This window comes from Poecilia formosa, unplaced genomic scaffold (genome assembly GCF_000485575.1).
Source record: "Poecilia formosa unplaced genomic scaffold, Poecilia_formosa-5.1.2 Scaffold244, whole genome shotgun sequence".
Lineage (NCBI taxonomy): Eukaryota > Metazoa > Chordata > Actinopteri > Cyprinodontiformes > Poeciliidae > Poecilia > Poecilia formosa.
In genome coordinates, this window is record NW_006800183.1 from 153,434 (window position 1) to 177,021 (window position 23,588).

The following is a 23,588-nucleotide window of genomic DNA, read 5'->3' on the forward strand; positions in this document are numbered from 1 at the left end:
AACAGTAAACATTTTATTCAGCGTCTCCTAAATCAAAGCGTCATGTGAGAAACATGAACAGAGTAAACCACAGGTAGTGAAATACTGAAACATTTCTCTGGTGCGTTTACGCTGCAAGAGCTTCAATGATGCTGAGCAATTTGTTGACTTACAAGCAAATGTTGATCTATTGATATTTACTAATATTTAATCAATTTAAAACAAGAGTGAAAATTATGGATGTTATAATCCTTTAGTTATGTCCAGTTTTTATACAAAGTCCAAATTTATCTACACTTAATATGTAATAAGAGGAAGGAAGGAATAACAAGAAATATGGAAGAAAGAGGAAAACAGGAAAGATGGAAGGTGACTGGTTGCTAGGTGACGGGCTGAGCTTGGCTGGCGTTGCTAGGTAACAGTGGAACCGGTACTTTTTAATCAATATTCAGGAGATGTGACTTAGAACAAGCTCCTATATTTTGCTAAGAAGTTACTTGTAAGTTAGTTTTGTCTTATTTCAAGTGTACTAAGATTATTTGCACCAGAAACTGGACCAAAAACACTTAGTAAGATTTTGTGTTTTTGCAGTGAGACTGTTCTGGCTGCTGCAGCTCCCTGTCTGTGACATACGACTCAGAAATGCATCTTCAACCAGACTGCACATCTCAGGAAAATTAAAAATAATGAAAATAAACACGCCTAACTTAACAAATGTTATCGGACCAGTTATTAAAAGAAAGCTTAGAAAAACGGACTTGTCCTGAATGTCCTCCTGGAGCCGAGAGGCTGCAGAGTAATCGGTGTGCTGACTTCTGCAGACCGCTCTCAGTATCTGTCACCAGCACGAGAAGAAGGGATTAACTTCCTGCTAATGAAGGGCAATTCACTGCTGCTACGAGGACACAAGGATATCAAAGTGGAGACCTCACTCTCACAACTACTGCGCTCCAGGATTAGCACTTAAATTACAAAAATGTCAACAGAAACAGAGAGGAGGAGGAGATTCTGCACAAACAACACAAGACATCACATCATTTCTTAAAAAAAACTGAAATTCAAACTGTATTTCCAGTTTTTTTTATGAGTGCAGGATGAATAAATGCAGACACAAACAATATACGACTCCTCTGAACTCTACTAATGCCTCACAGCGCATCAAAGCGACACCAGCAGCTACTTTTCAGTCACACACAGCTCTCATGATAATCATCTCTTTTGCATGAAAGCTTAGGGACAACGTTTGATGCATCCACATCTGTTGAAGTGGTAAATTATGGGATGTAATAATTCATTGGTGTCAGTGTTACATGATAGCCCTGGCTGGTCCCATAAAATAAAATGCACCACATTAAAACAGACAATGAAATCTGTCAACAGGGTAAAAAGATGTTTCAATCAGTTTCGGACAGAGAATGAGGAATGCACCCATATGAAAATGCAATATTCAATATTAATATTGCTGTTATTACTGGACATTTACTAATATATGTATTTCTCTAGTGTTTTAACACCTTTAAAAAATAATAACCAGAAATAGACAGCAACAAAATAGTTGTTCATATCGGCCCAGTTTTATTTATTGGCTGATACCAATGTCAGAGCCGATATTTTGTGAGTCCTTTCTGAGAACTGGGAATGCATGATACCTCATAAATGGTATGAGATAGAAAATATAGAAATTATAAAATATAGAAAAATATAGAAATTTGGCCTCCAATAGAGATCTGTAGTTGATGACATAACCAACCGGCATCCAAACCAGCTGGTTACGTCATCAACCAACGGGAAGCAGAGTGGAGGAGAGCGCAAAGGAAGAGCTCATTGAAAAGGCAAAGCATAAATTATCTGGACCTGGTGCAGGTTTAACCTCTTAGCGCGACGCTCAGGAGAGGCGCGGCAGATGTCACGGTCAGACAGTGGGGAAGCGAGGGGTAAAAGCGCAGGCAAAGTCAGCGCAAACCCAACGAGTCGCAGAAGATAAAGTTTGCTGAGTCTGATGGACCCAGTTTCTCAACTCTTCCGGCTCCTGCGGCCGTAGTGCGATGATCGGGAACAGATGTCAGCACAGACACGGTCGGACTGCGAGGATGTGCCGTGGGGCGGAGTGACGGTCTGACAGTCACACAAAAAAAACTCGTAAAAGCGTACAATGCGACCCTGCAGGACCGCACACAAGGTAACAAACTCATGGGGTTTTACGCAAATCACATCGTGATGTATATCGTTACCGCTACCCATCACAATATGTCATGATACGAATTTTATGCTGTATCGCACATCCCTACTGAGAACTATGTGACCTTATTAAAGCAAAAATCAGAGTAATGTTGATACACTTGGGGAAATGGGTTCAAAAACATCAAACAGAAACAATTTAGTATTAAAATTCAGCAACATTTTTTTAATTTGTAAAACGTCACAAGTTAGCAAAGTGCATTTCAGGCTTTATTTATGGTGACCATTCTCCTGCCAGGAGAGACGAAATCCTGCACTGAAGCATTTTTCCTGAGCAGAAATCCAGAGGAAACTGCTGCTGCAGCCTGTTCCTCTGGCATTTAATAAACATTGAAAATATTGCTGCCTATTGCTCTTTTCATGATAAAATGGCTGGTTTCTGTTTACCATTTAAATATTTCTGGTCCAATTTTGCAGCAATTTACTCCACATTCATCAACGTTGGGAACTCAGACTTGGTAGTAATTCTGTCCAGCAACATGTTGGAAACAGGAAATGGTGATCAAGAATAATGAGATATGTTGTTACAAAATGACAAATGAACTGAATGTACAGATCTATTTAATAAATCAGGATAGTATTGAAAAGTTCATTTATTTCTGTGATTAAATTCACTCCATGAAACACATTATATAGAGTCATTTCACAGAGACTAATGTTTCAAACCTTTAATGATGAATTTCTGCTTTTTAGAATAAAATACTATATCAGACCAAAGAAAACATTTTTAATACAGAAATGTGGGTTGATTAAAAGTGTATTTATTAAAATTAAAACACATTTTCTAGTCTATTTAGTATAGTTTAAATGGATCAACAAACAATTACATTATGAAAAAGTTACATTTTAAGAAGAGAAACTCAAATTATTTAGAATAATAAATAGTAAAATATTTCAAATCTTTTTTACTATAATTTATGTGTAATTTAGAAAAAAAATTGTAGAATAATGTGAAAAGGTTTTAGCATATTCATGGAAAATTGAGTGGAAGGAAAAGCGTGCAGATGTAACTGGCAGTCACTGGGCATCTTAAAGTGAACATAGTTTCAGAAAACATTATTAAATATTTAAAAATATTTAATAAGTGTTGTGATGTTCTCTAATGATCCAATTCTTTTGAACAGTTCTTTAACGTTGACTTTAGGACTCAGTGACAGACGTTCTTTGGTTGTTTTTTTTTACATCTTTCCTGGCTTAAAATGCTCTGCAGCATCTCTTGTTGTTCTACTTAATTTAAAAATATGCTGTATTTAACATGTAACAGAAGAATGGGCTGGACGTGTGAACACATCCTCATTGCTCACTGTTTGCGTTCGTCATGTTATTAATGCGCAGAACACCTTCATAATTTTATTATTTCGAAATTCTGTAAAAATATATGCACAATTATTTCTGAAAGAACATACTGCTGGTATTCACTTAATACAGATTATTCAATGTTTTTTGTGAACTTAACCCACAAAAACAATTAAAATGAAACAATTTGGCAGATAAAATGGCTTGTGCACATTTAAAAAATAAATAAATGAAGATTCAAATGAAGTTCCTTCATTATTTAGTAACTTCAAACAAAAACATTTGCTGGTGTTTTTCGTGGAGCTAAAAATAACTCCAGTGTTTTGTTTCTGTTAGAATCATCTTCAGTTCGTCGTTCCCACTCAATAATGTCTCTTATGCATTAATTATGATCACAATTTCTTACTTTGCCCTTTGGTGGCAGCTATGCCACTTCCTGCTTATGTATAAATAATGTCCATTTCTATTTAAGCAACATTTTGCAGCTTTTTCTTCTACATATAACTCAGATTTTTGGAGGCAGTTTAAACTGATCACTCAGTCAGTGCTGCTCTTAATACTTATATTTCTGTAAATAATTCTGGCACTTTGTGATTCTCACTGATTTTCATCATAATCGATATGCGTACATTTAATATTTCTTCCACGTTCTCAGAGCCATAAAGCTTTCTAAATAAATATATAAAATAGTAATTTAAGAGTCATATATTATGGTTTTGGTTTCCATAATGAGAGTTTCTGAACCATTTTGGCAGCCTGCATAAAGTACCGCAGCATTTATGATCAGTCTGGTGAGGTGAGAGAGAGCAGTTTGAGCTAATTGGGCTGGATACGAATAAAACAACCATTAAACATTAATTACCCTCCCCTAATAACGCTGCCTTGTAAAAACTATATCAGAAATCAAATTAATGTTGGCAACAGGTCTCTCTCTGTGCATGAAGGATGAATAGTAGGAATTGAACTTTTTTCGTTTCCCAACCAGATATCTGAAGTTTACCATCAGTCAGTACTGATCCGATACAGAAAAACAGCTGAACTTACTTAAAATGTCTTTTTTTTTTTAAACAGAGTTATAGTAGTTATAATTCATAAGTTAAACAAGACATTTTTCCCATAATGTAAGTTAAAACGTCTTGTTCCACTGGAAGATTATTTCGATTACAACTAAAATTTTCTCATCAATATCAAGGGATTATTAACTCAAACTCATATTTCTTGATGAAAAGTTACTTGTAAGCAGCAGTTGGCAGAGTATAAAAGATTGTACTCAAGTAAGAGTGACAGTACTTCAACATATTTTTACTCAAGTGAAAGTATTTGGTAAAAAATATACTGTAGCACAAAGTGATCAAATTATCAATTATTTAATATTTAAAAATGACACAATCTGACAGACAAAAATATAAAGTCAAATAGACATTTTGGTATTTCTAAAGACCAAAATGATTCATATAAGTAACATAAATACAAAATAACTAAATCATTCAAAAGAAAAAAAAGAAATTCAAGTCAGTTTCAACAAAACCTGCAGGTGTGTGTCTGGTGAATGTTTTTCATTCAGTGGGTGGAAAATCCAGAAATTTTACTCAAGTAAGAGTAAAGATACTCCATAATAAAATTATTCAAGTACAAGTAAAAGGTTCAGTGTAGTAAGAATTTTGATAAAAGTAAATTTATTCAAAAAAAGATACTCATAATTGAGTAAATGTAACTAGTTACTGCAGAGGATGAAAACACATCCTGCACCAGAAGAGCAACGGTGAAAACCGTTTCATCACTGAAATCCTCCCCCGTCATTCTCAGAGGTGATGGGGGGAAAACCGCGCTAAGTGAAAAAGGAGATGAAGGAATGAAGAGGAGGAGTGACAGGGAAATGGAGATGAGTGAGAAGAGTTTGGTGGGGAGGGGACACACTCGTAGCCCCTCAACGCAACGCTCTCGCCCTCCGGGGGAAGGAGGGAAAACAAGAAAATGAAAGAGGAAAGGAGATAAGAAGATCAAACTGTGACAGGGGAGTGGAGACAAGAAATTACAAGAAAGAGAGAAAAGAGAGGAGAGAAAAAAGGAAACATGACGCTCAGGAGGAAATATGGCGGGTCTTTGACAGTGAAACACACTCAGGGAGATTCATGGAGAGGAAACAGGCTAAGCTGTCTTAAACACAGATTAACAGAGAGAGCCGCCATGATGTCAACTCTGAGCTACATGCATGATAATACGAAGAGATAAGAGCAATAATGAGACGGTGCTTTATTTAACCACAGTCATCCACCTGAATATTCACCTGATTTACATCTTATTTAGCCACAGACTGATATAAAGTGGGAGAATGTGGAGCAGAGATCACATATACACTGCAAAAACAAAATATTACCGAGTTTATTTGGTCTAATTTCTAATACAAAAATCTTAGCATGCTTGAAATAAGACAAAACTAACTTACAAAACTAACTCGTTTCAGTTCCTTAATTGAGATTTAAAAAGTATAGCTACAAATAAATGTTTTGCACTTATAACTATAACAATTAAGTAAATTAATTACTTAATATTTCCATCTGTAGAGCTGTTAAGTTGTGATTAGTGCTTTGCACCACATGGCCAACTTTTTTCTCACCCATTTTTTTTTCCTCAACCAAAAAACTTTGTGCACCTTTTGTGGTGAAATTTTAAACTTAAAATTTATAGTAAATTTTTAACTTGTGGTGTTCAAAAAATCTACACACATCAATGCCAACTCTGCATTTCAGACATCTCTATGAAAAAAAGAAATTGAATTTTAAAAAATGTTTTTAAAAAAACCCACCAAAAGTGGAAGGTAGTCTTATTTATGTAGCACATTTTCAGCAACAAGGCAGTTCAAAGTGCTTTATATGAATTAGAAGGAAATACAAAACAACAAAACCAAAAGAAAGACAAAAATGTAAAAGTTTAAAACTACATGTTTAATAAGAATAATAAGTTGTCCATAATTTATAAGCTAGTGGGAGTTTCTCTGGATTCTTGCTCTGATAAAACTAGATGTTGGTTCTCCATGTTTGATTCTTGTTCTGGGTTGTTAAGTGACGGTACTTTTTCAGTTTGTTCTAGATTAATATCAGGTCTGGCTCTGATATTAAAAGTGTAAAGCTAAATGTTGGTTTAAAGTACTGCGTACTCCACCGTCTATAAAAGTAATAGACTAAATAGTTTTAATCATTCTCATGAATAAGTTAGGACACCCTTAACCCAAATAACGACATAATTTTTGGTCCAAAATTTGCAGCCAGGTCTTGGTGGAGTTATTGACAGTTTTTTGGTTCATTGTTCATTCACTCTGCATCAAATTTATTTCTTTATTTTTGCTCTTTTCCTTCAAGCACTTCTGTAGATTTTTTTTACTAAAAGTATTTTTTCCCCAAAAAGCTACTTGACTAACTAGTTACTACCCAGCTCTGTCCTCTTGAGCCTCTCAGAAGCGTCTTATCCAGGGATTTCTTTCTTTTTCCAGTGACTATTTCACACATGAACATAGCCTGATATGACGCCACGGTAGAGTTGTAACAGGCAAAAGGCACATTTTCACAAGCTGACACATCTTGGCAAGCATATGATATGTGATGCAACTTTTTCTTATCAAAACATTCAAAAGGACAGACTTCACATGCAGATGGTCAGCTAACAGCTTTCACTGTCACAGTGGAAAAAATACGAAGAGAAAAGGCTGTTTTGCTGACAAAGTCATTCAAAATGTATTGGAGCAGGTTGATGTGCTAACCAGAATCCCAAATGGAGATATCTCATATGAAACATTGAAGGGAAGCCAGTCCTCCCACATGCTATGACGCTTGGATGGCAGAGTGAGCTGTGAAGAGTGCACAGCACCAATTTCTCTGCCAACTGAGAGCTCCGAGCCGGAGTTACACTCCCCAAATTGCTTCAACTTTAAAGCGTATCTACAGTCAACCTTCTCCTTTTTTTAAACCTACTGTCACCTTTCATGACCTTAAGCCCCCTCCTTGTTCTCTAACTTCCTTCAGCGGCGTCTGCTGTGAAGACGCTCGGTAATTTGGAGTCGGAGATAAGGCCAGGCAGAGGATATTACCCGAGGGGAGACAGTAATTGAATTGGTTCCAGTCGGGTCAAACGCACCTAAATGACAACATGCCAAAACCCAGCGCCCACTTACGTAACTCCAAGAAACTTCAAACCGCGGGTCTGTAACAAGAGCGGATTGCAGGAACGCAGCTGTTGAACGCACCGCCGCAGGGCGAAATAAGGAGGAAAACAAAGGAAGACAGCGGCCGGAGTTTCTCTTAGTGGTGATGGGAGTCGAATTCCTCTTGTCAAATAAAGTTATGGGGGCATCATTTAAAACTTAGATTAGGTGAGTAGGCCTGTCATGATAATATATTTTCCTGGATGATAAACTGCCCCTGAACTTATTGCGATAAACTGGTTGAGACCATTTTTAACTAATAAAATGTTACTAGCATAACTACGGAAGAGCACAATCTCAAAGATCAATAAACTTCTAATGAACATTTAACACTGGAAGACATTTTAAATGTAAAAAACAAACATACAAAACAATCGGACCAACACGTAAAATGCAATATGAAGTCTGTAAACAAAAAGGAAAGCAGCAGACTGAAGATATTTTTGTTATCCAATTTTTGGTTGAAAGAGAGAAACAAAAGAGGAAAAACGATAAATTATGCAAATGGAAATTATTGAAATAGTTTTAATTTATTATGTGATTAAAGAGCAGAGACATGAAAGAGTTAAAGCTGCGTTAACTTTTATCAAAAATGTTTTTGAGAAATGTGTTGAGAAACAATTCACCAGGTTATCACTGTTATGAGACAGATAAAAGATCGACCTCCTCCATCTCCTGTCTGATGACATGCGCCACTCCTGACCAAAAACAACCAATCAGAGCCAGGAGGAGGGTCTTAGTGCTCTCAATCAACCTCATGTACTCGCTGCCAAATGTGCAAATGGCAGAGAAACAACTCACCATTACAGGAAAAATGTTCAATGGTCATCATCGGTGGCCATGCTAACTAGCCCTAGCATTCAAAACATGCTATGCTACCTGCATTGTAGCAGAAAGCAATGAGCAGTGCCTCATGGAGAAGTGATTGACAGCACTAAGACCCGCCCCCTGGCTCTGATTGGTTGTTTCTAGAAAGGACTGGGAGCACTAGGAGAAGTCAGAGGAGCTCAATTTTATTCACAGACTATCTGATTTATATTATCACATTATAGTGACAGTTTCAACAAAAGTGTAAAAAAAGTATATAAAAGTTAAATACTGCAGCTTTAAAAAGAGGCATAAGTGGAAATATCCCATTTTAGTTTTCTTAATTTTTGCTTGATAATTTAAAACGGACCAGAAAATGTAAGACAGATGAAATGTGTGAGAGAAGAAGAGAAAACTGTAATCATCTGAGGTTAAAAGTCACCATGTATAATGTCTTAGAGATCACGGCTCTGTAAAACAGAAACTATTTCACCTCGCTATCATTTTTTAAATGAGTGAGATGAAAATTTTACCTTTACTTTCATCTCCGCTGTCTTCATTTATGGGGGACGTTTCATCCAGCTCTCAAGTTTTGCAGGAAAAGATGAAGTTGGAAATATTTTTCATCTTACAAGTCCTTCAGACATGATGGAGAAATTCTCAGAATTTTCTGATTCACCAAAACATTAATGGAAGAATTTATTTATTTAGCCTGAAAATAAAATGCACACAACATTAATGGTAAGTCTGAAAAACAATAATAAACTTCTTTTCCTTTCTTTTTAAACAACCCAACCTTCATGTCAGTTCATCTATAATCCGAAACAAGATTTGTTTGACCTTAAAACATAATTAAATGATTAAAAGGAAAATTAAAACTAGACTAAAAAGTATTACAGTACTACGCATAAGTATTCACACTCCTTGAATTTTGTCACATTTTGTGACAGGCAGCTCTAGCTTAGTTTTTTAAAAGACAGAATATCACAAAATAATGTGATTATAAAGCAGAATGAAGGTGTCATTTAATATCAATCAATACTGACAATTATTGATTAGTTTTTTGTTTTAAGTACCTAACTTACTGCCAAACTCGTGGCGCGACCCTTCCTCTTTTATCCTCTTTTTTCACTCATTATTTGTTTTCAAGCAGTTATAAGGCACGGAGGTAAAAATCTTAAACTGCTGCTGCACAAGTTGCTCAACAGGCCGTTGCTAGGTAACCATAGAGTGAGTGAGTTGCTAGGTAACCATAGAGTGAGTGAGTTAGTTGATTCCACCAACCGTTAGCTGGCCGTGAGAGGTTGGGCAGCTAAAGCATTTCCTCTGCCTACATCTCCCAGAATGCTGTGCGGCTCTGGATCAGAGTTCAGTGAATCTATAAGATCGATCATCTATTGAGATTGATTATGTGTTTATCTTAATATATTGTTATTGATTTATTGTCCACCCTTAGATAAATTATTTTTATATTTACACTGCATCCAGACAAATGACTGAACTGGTTGACACTGGATTTTATTTATGCTTGAGGAAATGGGATTAAATACAACAAAAAACATGTCTGGTTTTCCTTCCACTTCCCACTTCCACACAACTTTGTGTTGGTCCATTAAAGGCAGCTTCAGTCCTCCAGCGTCACTGTCCTGTAACTTTGAATTCCTCCCTCCCACTCAAAACTGGTGTCACAGACTGGTTTAATAAGATACATTAAAGCTGCCAGGCACCAAATATAGCAATGAGAGAACTGTAGCATTCTCTAAATTATTATGGGATGCAAACATGCCATCTCACCATCAAATTATCCATCTTTTCATCTTGATTCTGTTTATTCTTTTAAGAAGCAGCTGAAGGCTAATTTATTCAGACTGGGCATTAACTAGTTTTATGCTGCATGATGTTAAATGTATGCCGTTTTATCTTTTATCTTTTTATCTTCTGTGTTTTAATGTTTTTTTTTAATAAAGGCAATTTATGGGCTTTTGCCATAAAGTGCTATGTCAATAAAGTTTAATTATTTACTACTAAAACACCAGGCTCCAACAGATTAATGGTTCCCACTCAGAAACCAGTTTCATTCACTTCTCAGCTGTGATTTTTCTTTACTTTTTTTTTTCATTTTCACATATGTTTTGGTTTCTGCTAAAAACTGTGCTTTGCAAATGAAGGTAATCTATCTGGAAGTGCGCCACCTGAATGAACTAAAATACTCCAAACATTGGACATTTCAACACATTTCTACGGCTGTTTCAGGTTAAATAATCCTTCTCCTTATGGAGTCCAGAGAAATATCTGGACTAGACGTTTTTAGGTTGCAGGTTCTGTCCAGAGATGTTGAAAATCAAACTACATTGGCATATTTGTTGAACCTAAACCACATTTAAATATCACTATATGTCTTTTCATTCACTTTTCAGCTATTCTTTCACATTGTCTAAATGGATGTCGTCTTTTCTCTCTGTTCAACAATATCTTGCTCTGAATGAACGGTAATGCTGAAATAAACAACAATCTGAGCAAAAAGCTTGTAAAAATGCTTCAATTTCCCTGAATAAATCTGCTGAGCCTCTCAGTGATTATCTGTCGGTTCAGAAACAAAGGCGACTCCTTTCACATGATGCTTTTTGTCGGATTGATGTGATTAGTGAAGCTTTAAGAACTTTACTCTTTACAAACACGTAGCGCTGCTGATCCACACGAAGCAGGCACATTTTAGAAGATGATACCAGGAGTCAAACGAGTCAATAGGCTTGGAAAATAACCACTAATAAAACCCGCAAAGATTCGTTCTGAGCCCTCAGGCCTCTCTGTGTGGGTGTGGGAGACAGTATGTTATTACATGCTTCGCTGGAGAAAATGCCTCTTTTACATGAAAGCTGCACACATGAGTGAATCCAAAAGTAACAAACAAGCATGAGAGACATCTTCCAAAAGCATGAACTCTATAATCTCAAACCTCTGTCGTGCGCATCCCGGAACAATCGAAACAGTAGATAGTTACCCAGCGGTGAAGACGTGATTGACGTGGCTGCAGGATCGGAGCCTCTCTGGAAACGAGCCAAGCCGTCCGTGGCTGCCCTCTGATGTCGTAGGGGGGAGGGCGGCCTGGACGCGGCGCGACAACGGCAGCAGTCTCCTCACGAAAGGGAGCCGAGGGAGGGGAAGGACCTGGAACACAGAGCAGGGTCAGAGTCTCAGCCCTGGTGGACAGAAGGAGATTTGATAAGAGATGGACATCATTTAAGAGCCGTCATTGGAGTTCAATCTATTCCAGATGCTGGGCTGAACGCCAAAATCATAATGCTCCTCCGTCCTGAGAGCTCAGCAACGCTCAGAGAGCAGAACCAGCAGAGAGGTGGGGGTTAAGATGCGGTGACACCAAGCATAAAGCAAAGGTTTCCCCCAACCTTTAAGCGAGATAGACGGAACGCGTGCTGGGGCTGTAACTCAGCTTCGTAACTCCGGCTCGGTTCTTGGGCTGTTTATTATCTGCAGACAGCACAGGCGGGTCTGGAATATAGGACTGCTGAGACACCGGGTGCTGGCCACCGGGAAGAAAAAGGGAGTGGGACGATGCAAGAGGAATGCCAATGAGCGTCCCCCGTCTCCACCCTGAGAATTAATTTTCTGCTCTGGCAAAACACAGAAGTGCTAATCAACCCTACCCGGCCTAAGGTTCAATAGAAACCTTAAAGGTGACCTACTATGCTTCCTTAAACCAGCTGGAATAGGCCTATGGGTGATTCAAAACATGTTCATTACATTTTTTGCACAAAATCATTTTTAGATAGTGAGACTTTATTCTGGTAAACTCTGATTATTTTGAGCTCCTTTTAGAAAGAGCTGTTTTAGGGGGTCTTGTCACTTTAAATCCAACCAAGCAGCTGCTGCTGGCCACGTCCCCAAGTCAACATTTACGCTCACATGTGGAAATGGCTCCAAACAGATGCTCACTTATACAACTGTACATCTTCGAAAAGCAGAAGTGAAGCCTCCTGAGCAACCAACAAGAATTCAGCAACTGGTTTCTGAATGGTAAATACTCGTTTCTTCCAGCAGCCATTGTACTGCGCGTCGCCACCAACATCTACAATAACTCTTTGAAGAATTTTGAATTAATATGATACATGTTAATGGGATCAACAAACAAACAGGGGTCAGACCAGCTGACCAAACCGCCTGGGTTGCTAGGCAATGGGCTGAGCTTCACTGGGGTTGCTAGGTAACGGGCATTGCCTGCTGATTTGTGATGTTACATTCTGAAGGTTTTTGAAACAGGTAATTTTTCTGACAATTAAAAACATTAACTTATTGTCAAAAATCGACTGGGTGTTTTTTTTAAAGAGCTGAGGTTTTTAGAAGCTGTTGAGACTCAAATGAAAGTATAAAAACCAGCAACAGAATTTTAAGTCCAGTTAAACCACAACTAAAGCATTTCCTCTAAGCATCATCCTGATCATTGAACTATAAAAATGTGTTTTTCTGATTTGACATAACCAAGAATTGCAGTTTGGAGCTAATGGAGCTGCAAAAATATCTGACATGGATTTTAAACAAATGTTATAGAAATGCAATACTGTGCACACATTTTAAAACCACTCAAAAATCCTTTATACTTTTCTTTCATGGAGCAAGAATTTCCTGTAACCTTTCAAAGTTTGTCCTGGTCAGAAGTGCTGGAGGCTTTCTGAAGGTCATTCAAAGTTCTCCTTTCGTCTTCAGTTGCTTTTTTGACTTTTTTTATATATGAATAGCATGTCTTAGAAGACAAAATCCAGCAGGAGAGACGCATCAGCCTTCAGTTTTGAAAAAAATCAGAACACCCTATGACAGACTGTGTTTTTCTTAAACTTCTGGACATATACTGTAAATATTTTACATTAGTTGGCAGTCTACTTTTACATTTCCTGTCAACTTAATATCTTTTAATACAAAAACAAGGTGGAACGCCGGTGGAACGCCGGTGGAACGCCTCGACGCCCCAACCACCGGGCTTAGGAGGTTTTCTGGGGGAAACCCTGTTGTTTATAATTCACATTATGGCTTTTTATACTGTATGAGGAAATAGGATATTCCTTTGACTTATTGTTTTCCTGCCTGTCAGACCACCGACGAAATCATTGTTCCCATTATGTGTTTTTGTAGAAAAGGGATGTTTGTTTACGTTTGTGAGACTGACAGAATATTTTACTGATTTAACGTATTCAATATGCCACTTTTTCTTCTGCTGCATCCCGGGAGAGTGTCGGAATGAAAGCTGAATGAAACAGACCGCCGTTACATCACCAGCAACTGTGGGAAAAGTGAGAGACAGTTTTTATTTCCAGATCCGACAGTGTAAAACCCAGCACAGCAGCTATATCAGGCCCCCGCTCCCAGTAAATTACATTCTCCCGCTCACCACAAATAACGAAATGTTAGATTGTAGAGGACATTAACATGTTTGAATGTTTGTTAAAGATATTAATTTATTTAAGGCAAGACTGCCCAAAGGGGAAAACAGCAGGGAGTAGCAGGAGGAATGGAAAGAAGGAGCATCATGTTAAATATCAAAAGCAAATGCATAAATAAGGCCAAACAAGGTGAGAAACAGGAAACAGCACCGAGCTGCAAAAAATCCTACCTCATATGTAAAACTGCTAAATGTTAATGACATGTAGCGAGCAGAATGGAGAAAGAAAGGTTAATCAAATCCAAAAATGTCAATAGAAAGTTGCATAGCTCTACTTAGCTTGGACCATGGAGACTGAATACATATAGAGAGACTTCTGAATGCATTAAACAAAACAGCGGAAGAAAAAAATCATCTCTTTAATAAATGCTGAGGTGAAGGCAGACTTCCTACGCAGTTCTGCTCAATTCTCATGTCCCTTCGGTGATCAGTCGGGATTTCTCCCATTGAGTTGGATTTCTGCAGGTAGGGCTTGTGAACAATTGACGTTGATTTTCTGAAATGTTTTTGAGGTGTCGCTAGAAAACAACAAAGACTTTCCAAACACACCTCCAAATACTGAGCAATTAAATTTGGAGCAACAGAAATGTGTAAGACATTTAATTGCTGGCAGAGATTTTGTGACCCTTCTCCCCGGGAAGTTGTTTACAGCGCAAGCAATTTCCAATAATCCTCATCGAGTTGTGCCTTTGGTGTTAGCGATTGGGTAAAATCAGATCCAATCAGCGAAACCTGGAGCACATGAGAAACACAAATAAAAATCTGAAAACTATAGATAGAACATGGAGGAATCAGTTTGACAGATAATGTTTATAACTATAAGCAGTTAAACTAGAAAAACAACACTTTCTAAATTATATAGCTACTTATCAAATTACATTATCAGTCCTTATAATGGTGTTCCCTCAAATATGAAATACAAACAGTAAACACTCAGAGGTTAGCCTTAAATGAAGCTTTGCTGTCATGATTTTTAATGTACAGTGCTAAAGAAATAAGCTACCCTTCTTTACTCATTTATTTTTTGTTTGAAGTAAATGAAGTAGAATCATTAAAAGTGAGTCATCTTTACTTGTCCCACTGGTTAAAGAAAAATGCTGCAGCCAGTGTTATTTCCAGAACAAAAAGCATGCAACCATTTCTGAGCTCTACTTCCTGCACTGGCTCCCTGTTAGACTTGATATTGATTTTAAAATCCTGCTGCTCGGCTTTAAAGCCTTAAATGGCCTTACCCCTAAATACATCTCAGTCTTATTGCCCTGACTTTTTCCTTTCCCAGCCATTATGAGAGCCCTGCTTATTTTTTTCCTAGGTTACAGTTTGTGACAGAGAAATGGAGCATTGTTTTCATTAAGCCCTGCTTCTAATGGAATATTCTGTCCATTTAACCTCGGGCAGGTTTTATTTATACTCATATTTCCTTCAAAATGCTCTGTTTCTGAAAACATTTAGCAATGTTCAATTAACTTATTACACATTTAATTGTATTTATCCAACTTAAAGGAACATATTATGCTTCCTTGAACAGGTTAGAGTAGATCTATGCGCTACACAAAATATATTCCTCACTCAACTCAACATTTACACTCACACAGGAAAATGGCTGCAAACAGATGCGCAATTATACAACCATACATCTTTGAAAAGCAGACATAGAGCCTCCTGCACAACCAACAAGAATACAGTAGTTTCCTGATTTAGGTCAACAACAAAACATTTGTCTTTTCCAGCAGCCATTGTACAGGGCACACAGGGCGGTAAAACCAGTTGACCTAATGTGCTGGAACGCTGCTTGGGTTGCTAGGTAACGGGCTGGGCTTCACTGGGGTTGCTAGGTAACGAGCAGTGTCTGCTGATTCGTGACATTACATTCTGGAGGTTTTTGAAATGGCTCATTTTCCAGACACCACAAAACATTAAGTAATTGCCAAAAACCATCTGGGAGGAGGTTTTAAGCACTTGGGCTGGTTTCAGAAACTGTTAACACCCAAACTGGAGTACAAATCATGCAAAATGTGCATTTTGCTTAATTTATTGCCTATAAGGCCAACTTCATTCTGGATTAATCAACACAATGCTCCTATGTATCACAATAAAATGTGGCCAAACTGCAGTAAAGGTGAAAGATCTTCTTCTGTATCCAACAAGTTTTTGTATCCCTGAAATTGTCACTTCTGCTCTTACTATGCTCTAACCTTCAGGAAGAATCAGAAATACCCTCATGTACCTAAAAAATCCAAAATAACCAACGGCTTTTAGAAGTCGCCTTACCTAGCAAATGCAATCCGCATGTGCTTAATATAAAGTCAGTATATTAAAAAAAATTGTTTTCTGAAGGCCTCAGAGGATTGTTAGAAAACAAACAGCATTATAAAGACAAAGGCACACAGGAGGCAGGTCAGGAGGAAGATGTGAACAAGTTTTAAAGTAGCGTTAGGCTATAAAGCAGCATTTAAAGATGAGTGTCTCATGAGGCATGCTTCAATCCATCATCTGAAAATGTGAGGAGAATTACACGACTGGAAACCTACTAAGACACTAATCAGAAAAGCAACCAAGCATCCTTGCAGAAATCCACAGCTGAGGTGGGAAAAAATGTTTACAGGAGGATGACCATTTGTCATGCACTCCACAAAGCCAGCTGACATAAAAAGAGTATTAAGAAGGAAGAAGTGTTAGTTAGTTAAAACAAAATACAAAATGCCCATGTTTGTGCAAACATCACTGTGGGGCAATATCTGAACTCTGACACTAATGCTTTTTTTATGTAGTTTGTGCAGAACTGTGACTTACAACATCTTGCTAATTTGCACTGTCTGAGGTAGTGGAAGTGTTGTTATCCAGGTGCATTAACCAAATCAGAAATATGATATAAAGAGAAACCTGTGAGCTGCTGGTGTTGCTTTTTCCTCCTCCCACCTCATACGCCTTATTAATCAGTAAACACCTTGAAAAAGATTTCCTTTAATTGCCTCACAGGTAGATATTCAGTCCAAACTGCAGCCTCAAGAATTACCCAATTCCTTCAGTCTCCCAGCAACCTTGGGAGACGTAAGGAGAGTTTAACCCAAGCTGATCGTCCAACTCCAGCAGAAAATGCATCAAATGATGTGTGGGTTTTTGTTCAAGGAACGAGTGGATTAGACAGTACAAACTGTGGTTTGAAGAGCATCAGTTGAACTCAATGCGTGATGCAGCTGATCTGCCAAAATCATTGCAATAACCTTCTGACCTTCTGAGGAAACTAGGAGGCAGACGGAAGATGAGCTGCAAGCTTGGCAAGAGTCTTTGTAGCTCTGCTTTGGACATAGCAGGAGTTAAAACATGCCTTGTGTCATGAACGCTCAAAAAAAGAAACACCACCGTCCTACGTCTTGAGTCTCCTCTTCTTAATATGCTCTTTCTGAAACCAAAATATCTTATTGTAAAATTCTGAGAGTGTAAAGACTTTTAACCAGGAACTGGAACTTTTGGAAAAAAGACAAGAGCCAAACAAGGAGATCCACAATATCAACCAAGAGTCCTTGCAGAAATTCACAGGAAACAAGATTTAAAAACGCTTCCAAATATTTCAGGGGTTTTTTTTATGTAATTGTTCTTCCTCAGCTTTCTAAATGTTTCATATTTTTCTATAGCACTCAAAGCATTCATCAGGAAATTTCATTTAATTAAAATCACAACATGGTGGCATAAGGTTCACATCTTCTCACTAGATCACGCGCGTTCTCCTCACCGCTTTGAAAAATCAGATCATCGAAGATCTGAAGCCTTTTATCTATAAGTGATAGATCAGATCTCAACACCATCCACTTCATTTGAAGTTGCTGTTGACTAACGAGGGTATTAACTGCTTTGATCTTTGCATTGCAGTATTAGATGTGTATTTTTCTCAGCATATGAAAAAAACTCCAGATGTGAGGCAAGACTTCAGACGTCCATATGCATGAAGACAGTTTGGTACACAGAGCTTCCCCCCCCCCCGGCTCTCAGCTGCGCTGGATCCTTCAGCAGCTATTTCCAGTTGTGCGTAACATCCTCAAGTGGATGAATACTCTTGCCATTCATAAAATGTGTGCCCTACAAACCTACATAAAGAGGCTGCTAAGTTATACTGCACTAGTTTAGAGGAAGGAGATTTTTAGGTATCAACTTTAAAATGCATTTTTAACATTTTTCTGATGTAGATGCAGCGTTTCAACGTTGTGTGTGAATCCCAGTGCTCTTAAATGGATAAAAACTTTAGTTAGTTTAGTTTCTGAAAGGGTAAATATGGTGGTAAATATCAGTCTTACAATGATTATGCATTTCATTTTTTAGTCCACTTTCAGAAGGTCTAATAAAAGCTTCAAAAGTAAAATAATGATGAAATGTCAAGAGGAAACCTCTTTAAATCCCATATTTTAACACTTTAGACTTGCAACTGTCTTAAATAGGTTACATTACTAGTTAAATCTGTAAAAAAAAAAAAAAAGAAAAAAAAAGCAAATTAAATGGAAAATTATATTGTAGCACCAATGAGTTGATTCCAGAAGAGCGTTTAACATTTTCATGGTCACCTGTCAGGTATTTGCTATTTGTTTTCCTTTTTTCTTGAGGGTAAACAACCAAATGTGGTCACTTTGATGACCAAACAAAATAGGCTCCAAATGCCTCTTTAAAAGCTTACTAGGTGGTTAGCAAGCGACTACATAATAACTCTAACATCCTTAGTTTTCAGCAAACATAAATAAATAAACCTAAAATCAATTCCTATGATTCTCTCTGAATAATTTTTACTTTGCATTTTTTTCTACACGCACAACACAGAGTCCAACTTAGGCTTAAAAAAAGTCTATTTACAGTGTAGGAATAATATTTCAGAAACTTATTCTGATTTTTTTTGTCCACTTTCCTAAAGAAACTAATAGGAAAATGGGCGAAGAAGCAGACAAAGTTTAAAGGTAAACTTTGACTTTCACAAAACTTGTAGGGCTATTGATTAATACAACATCAAATTCTTATGAGAAAGTGCGTCTCCTTGGAAAGAATATCCAAAGAAAGTAGGATGTAAGTCAGTCAGGGCAAATCCACTAATAAAGGCTGTGAGCATCAAATGCAAAGTAGTAAAATATTGATCATTTTTATACTTGGCTGTAGTAACACAGATACAGTAGCCAAAAAAATGAAGGTTAGAAAAGCAACAGAAAGAAAGTGAGATGATTAAGACTTATTCAGCGCATGTAATTTTATCTGCCAGTCAAAATTTTCACTTCACTTGAAGGACAGTTTTTCAGCAAAAACACAATTTGAATGGAAGGAGACAAAAACTGCTGCACTCACATGCACATTTTGCAAAAAAAATATAACTGCAGTATTTATTTCCGTTTCTTATTTTTTGGTTTTAGAAAAATAAATGACATCAAGGAAAATCCTCAAACAACATGAACGGATAACTGGATTTATATTCCCCTGATCCTAATAGAGATTAACAAGCTATTTTTTCAGACTTTGAGCCAAACATCACGCTTCTGACAGATTTATACCGACAAACAGGCAGACAAAGTGTTGTTTAGACCTTAAGTGCAGATCTGTCAGTCTTTCACAGAAGCACAACATTGACACTAACACGTTGTGTGACTGAATGCTAAAATCCACCCCCACCATTCTGTTGTTCCCCAGTGGCGACCCGCTGACCCTGAATGTTTCGCCGCCTCGAAACATTTCAAAAGGAACCCAGTCGGTTCGGAGGACATCAGGCTGTCAAAGCATCACTTTCTTCAAGGTGGATAAGGGGCACTCGCACCCCAGAGCCATTTTCACGCATCTCCGCCCCCCCTGCTGGCTTTTCCCCCGAACTGATGTTAGGCAGTACGAGAGTTCAGTCGTGTAGCCGCTTGTCAGTTTAAATAGGACAGTGAAATGCACTTCAATCGCACAGCACAATTCAGCATCCACAGTTTTAAGCGCTCATGTCACATTCACGCTTGTTGGATAATAAGGCGTTTTGTCTCTGGGTATAGGGGTTCACTCACTCAGAAAAGTCCAAGCACGTTCCAGGGGCATGAAATAGGTTTTGACTGGTGAGATCAGGGCTGTGATAGTTTAGGATTATTCATTATAGACGCGTTGAGGCGCGACGTCACACACTCAAGATCCCGCCCAACATCTCCCTGCTGGAGGGCGAAAAGCTGCTTGCCGATGACGACGACCAGCATGTTGTCAACATAAAGAGCTACATCTTAGATGCACTGAATTAATAATCCCTACAGGTTTATTCTCCAGGTTTCATTTTGTTAACGGAGTTGTTCTACAGCGGCAGCGGGGCTATGGATCACAAGAATAATATTTTTACCCTCCAGCAAAGAGATTATTCGCTGTGCGCTTGTGCAAAATTTACGGATATAAACAATAACATGCAACTTGTCTATAATTTAGTTTTATTTTGTTGTTACTTTTTGTCTAACTCAGTTATTTTAATGAGTTTTCAGAGTGTGCTTGCTAGTTTTTATTCAATATTGTTTAGTTTCAGCTTATTTCTTAGTAGTTTTCAATAAGGTCATGTTGTGATTATGTTAATGTTGATTGGGTAATGAATATTCAGCGGATTCCAATTTCAAAATATTTATTCAATTATTGTTGAACAACCCACTAACTCAACTATAAAACTAGCACCACCAAGATTAGTGTGGAGTGCTGTAATTTGCCGACAGCTGACGTAAACATCAGTTCAAAAGGCCAATAGATTCATATACACGAAAACAAAGGATATTACATTTATAATTTCAGTATATCTTAGTTTTATAAATGCATGATGTAGTTCCAGTTAGTTATAGTTTTGGGTTCAATTAAAATGTTTTTTTTTTTTTCAATTTCAGTGTTATTTCATTAGTTTTAGTTAACTAATAACTTTTATGAGCTCTTACTTGTAGGAGATTTTAACTGATTGTATCAAACTTACTGTAATAGTGAGATTAAAATCTGGTAGAACCATTTGTTCATAAGAGGGAAGAGAACATAAAACCTAACGCAAAATAAGCGAAACAAATCAATACCTGTGAAAAGCACAACAGCCAACAAGAACAAAGAAAACATGCAAGATGGAGAGGAGAGAAAAGGTGGAACAAGAGGCATGAAATGAAAAATAAGGGACAAAGAGAATGCCAGATGAATAGGTTATACCCTTTATTCTGAGCTAGCATCAGACAGAGAGGCACCAAACACATTCACCAAGAGATCCCTGTAACATGGCAGCAGTCTTGTTCCTCCTCCTCCCATTAAGTCCAGGTTCATGTGATGGGAAGTGAAATACTAGGAGGACCTGCTGTCATTTTCGTTCATCTCGAAGGTATGTCAGCAATCCCCCGGCAGGTCTCTGCGCTTGGCATTCAGAATAAAACTATCTTCACCGTATTACAGCAGATGGTTCCCATAGCTCAGGGAAACTACAGCCCCTCTGCTCACATTCACCAGCTTGGAAATGTAGTTATTTACCACTATACGCTGCAATAAATGGTCAATAGGATTCATCCACCAAAATCTGTTACACATAACTCAATATTATACAGCAGGAGGTGGGGGGATAGCTCCCAGGGAAAACTGGGGTTAACACAACTTTAACTTATTTTCTCCTTCAGTAAAAGAATGAAAACAACATTTTTGCTAAGGGGGATTTAACTTTGAGTCAGTAGCTACTGTTCAGTGAATGCATTCAGCCTCAACAACACAAGCATTTTGCACTATATGTCCCCTTTAAGGAAAATAAAATAAATTTTCCAAATCAGTAGGCTATCTAAAAAAATAAGGGATACCACCAACACTTCAGAAGAAACCATAAAATGTTGGTGCATAACATTTTTAAATAACAAGCTATGCTTTTCTGCCATATTTTTAAGACTTTATTCCCATTTAACACCAATTACCTGCTGTTTTAAATTAAAAACAGCACTGACTGTCTAATAACTGAAATTAAAACAATTGCATAGTATTTAATTGTGTCATTCCCAAAAGTGGTGGATAAAATAAGTACGAGTGAAATAATTATCACGCATTTATTGTTTTACATAAAACAAAGGAAGAATTCAGTTTATAAACACAAATAAGTGAAGTGACATGCCTGTTTAACATGTCTGTAAACACAGCTGCTACCAGCGTTCTGTTAGCCCCGTTTGTGGGGAGGCTGAAGTGAGAAAATCACCTTTCAAACTTCAACTTCAATCAATTCTTTCACACTTGCCAATATGTCCTGCCAGCCAGAAGAAATGCGAAGCAATCAAAGAAAGAAAACCCAATAACATGTCACACGGAGCCACTAACTCTACAAAGCAAAAATCACTCTGCCGCAATGCAAGCAGGCATGATTGAGCATCTTATCAACATCTATGGTGCTTCTTGTTTTCTTGCCCACTCCTTTTGTCTGCAGGAGAAACAAAGGTGGCAAAGAGATGAATAAATATCTGCCCAGCGCAGCGTAGCAGCTTGGCGAATGGTTGAGGTGGGAAGGCATACAGAGTAGCCATCTTTAAGAGTGTCCTCTCCATTTCTGTCCTTGCTGCCACCTTGCTCTCACATTGCTCACACTCCATTATTCATGGTGTAAAATAGCCAAGACATGACCAAAGATAAAGACAAGCCAAACAGGAGCAGTAGAGCAGTGTTTATCAAAGTTTTTCAGGCTGACGACCTCTTAATCCGTTTAATAAAGACTCACATAACACAACATCTTAATCTATTCAAGCTGAAATGACAATATTAGTCTCTTAATATTGTTTTTTTCTTTGTTCATCCAACTGAGAAAGATGGTGCTGTTTTGTAAGTAAATATGTCTCCTTGGGGCATTTTCAGTTATTTACAGATACTTAAAGTGTGAAGCTTACAAATGATGTCAAACACATGGAAATAAAAAAGGAAGTTATTCTTTACCACCAAGCGTTATATTTTATGCATTAACAACATTTTAGGGATATCTGTAATTTAGAAGCATAATTAAAGAAAAACAGACTTGAGTTTCTTTGGCAGAAACAAAAATCCTCTTCTGCACCATTAACTATAAAATATTCACCCGTTTCTATCAACTGTATGTATATTTCATTTAATTTAAATTATTTAAAGTTAAATAATTCATTTTGCCATTTTTTTAGTAGCAATTTTGCAGAATAAACAAAAACAACAATAGCCGCTGACGTGTGAGAAGAGCATTATTAGCAAGAAAAGTGGAAAACGGAACAGTTCTAAAGACTGAGTCATACCGTTGAAAAGAATCGAATCGTTCGTGAATGACATCAATTCTCTCTGTAGGCATGACTTGACTTCTTCCGATCCTGTTGTTTTCTTTCCACTGATATCTTCATATTATCTTTTTAGTTACCTGGTTTTAAGTCACTTATCCATCGTTATTTTTAAACACAATCCTTTGCTAAGCTAGCTGCAGCGTCGCACTTTGAGCTGACGTCACGGCAAATAAACGGTCGTTTACATGCAGTACCGTGCACGCCACTAGGGGGCGGGGGCGGACCACCAGTGGTCAGGAGCCTACAGAGAAAGACCGTGAAGACTTGGGTTTAGGGAAATTAAGCTTCTTGCTTTATCGTTTTCATCTGTTTGTAGCAACAATCTGATCGTCAAGGGGCAAACAGGTAAACT

At 37.6% G+C, this 23,588-nt stretch overlaps 1 protein-coding gene across 2 annotated transcripts in view; it reads right to left on the reverse strand.

The window, feature by feature from the left end:
- drp2 (dystrophin related protein 2) overlaps positions 1-23,588 on the reverse strand; it is a 242,152-nt gene that overhangs the window by 151,578 nt on the left and 66,986 nt on the right. For both annotated transcript variants that reach the window (XM_016680505.1, XM_016680504.1), the window contains exon 2: positions 11,520-11,686. The gene's annotated coding sequence lies outside the window, so the exon portion shown is untranslated. The remainder of the gene's footprint in view (positions 1-11,519; positions 11,687-23,588) is intronic.